We start from the raw sequence: 1,767 nt of genomic DNA on the forward strand, positions 1-1,767 counted from the left end.
TATTACAAGTCTACTTTGATTTGTTTGGCGTTTATGGCAGGAATGTACCAAAGAAGGCAGAATCATGCCTTTTACTGTCCCTTTAGCCAGGATTTTTGGAGATGGAAGAACTTGAGCAAGATTGCCTTTGTCTCGGGAAGCATGAAGATGTTTTGTATGCCAAATCAATGGATCATAGCTGACTTCAGTAGCAGTATACTCAATCGAGACGTTTTGCTGACCTATATGTTCGATCGAGTACTTATGGATGCAGAGAAGACCTTGATCGAGGCCCTGCTGTTCTCGATCGAGAGGTGCTATTTTGGAGGTCCTCGATCGAGTATATTAAGTACTCGATCGAGAGGTGTTTCTGGAAGAGTGTTCGATCGAGGAGTCTGAAAGTACTCGATCGAGCACATTGCTATCTGATGCGAGATTTTCTCGTGTAATCTTATTTACTTAGTATCCTAGTTTCATTTTTTGGTTAAATAAGTATCTCGCCTATATAAAAGAGGGACTTAATTAGGTTTAATACACTTCATTATCTCATACTTTACTCTTAATAATTCAGTAGACATTTCTCTGGCGACGTTACTTTGCTCTCTATTTTTCGGATATTGAACTTGTGTAATCTCTTTACTCTCTTTATTCAATTTAATTTCTTTTGCTCCTTTAATTCTCTTGTCTTCTATTACTGTTAGTTTAATAGAATTGTTATTCAGTTTATGCAACTTCGTTTAATTCATTGTACTACCATGTTTACTATAATTACTTCTATCGTTGTTAGTTTCATCATGAATATGCGTAGCTAAATCCCTTGTTGCTAGGATTAGGGGAGCGATGATAGTAAAACAATGATGTTATAATTAGATTAGGAGGTCTTTTTGTGAGAAGTGTTTCATAGCAATATAACTATAATTGTTTAGTTGAGTGCACGCTTCTAAATTAATTAAATTGGTTAAATTCAGACCTAGATCGGAAGATTGGAATGAATAGACCCGTTATGAACAATAGACTACTCTAATGAGGGCGGAAGCTAAGTTAGTAGTATTTTAGGGCGGATAGTGGACCGGAAGGACCTTTCCACTACAGTTCTTACATCAGACCGACTGACCTTACCTTTAGCAGAATTGTGTGATATTATGGTGAACCGACATCCTAGCATCTTTCTCTCTTTTTGATCCAATCTTTTTTCTCTCTTACTAGTTTTATCTGTTATTTCTCTTATTGCATTATATTCAGTTCAGTAGTTTAGAAATCAAATCACAACCCCCCAATTTATGACCGTGACGGACTAGATAACAAGTAGATACAATAGCCTCCCTATGGAATATGATACCGACTTACCTCTACTATATTAGTTAAAGCCGGTTGGTTTATTTTTGATAGGGTTGCGACAGCCGTGTCAGATGCCCAGGCAGAGGTACCCTCAGCCGAAGGCTTCGAGCGCAACTTGCGTTCAAAAACACGATAGTTCACGGGATTCTGCAATTCTCACCAAGTATCGCATTTTACTACATTATTCATCGATGCGAAAGTTGATATATCCGTTGCCGAGAGTCATTTATTGTTAAGATATGGCACCGCTGCAACGCTTGGCTGGTCGGACAATGGGAGAGCACACACATAAACTTTGTATTCATTTACGCATTACACAACGGGGTTAGTTATTTTGCCGGGAAATGGCCTAACAGTAAGCGCTCCCCGCTTGGGCTATGGACGGGCCGGCACACGAGGCATCAAGTAACGTCCCGACACCCACTAGGTTGAACATGTTCACGGGTCGCT

The 1,767-nt window shown here is 39.4% G+C and overlaps 1 non-coding gene across 1 annotated transcript; it reads right to left on the minus strand.

Moving 5' to 3' along the window:
• Positions 1-1,386: 1,386 nt before the first annotated feature.
• LOC141640199 (5.8S ribosomal RNA) lies at positions 1,387-1,541 on the minus strand. Its single transcript, XR_012542890.1, has one exon. It is a non-coding gene; the product is annotated as a 5.8S ribosomal RNA (ribosomal RNA).
• Positions 1,542-1,767: the final 226 nt, after the last annotated feature.

Source organism: Silene latifolia, unplaced genomic scaffold (genome assembly GCF_048544455.1).
Source record: "Silene latifolia isolate original U9 population unplaced genomic scaffold, ASM4854445v1 scaffold_73, whole genome shotgun sequence".
NCBI classification, from domain to species: Eukaryota; Viridiplantae; Streptophyta; class Magnoliopsida; order Caryophyllales; family Caryophyllaceae; genus Silene; species Silene latifolia.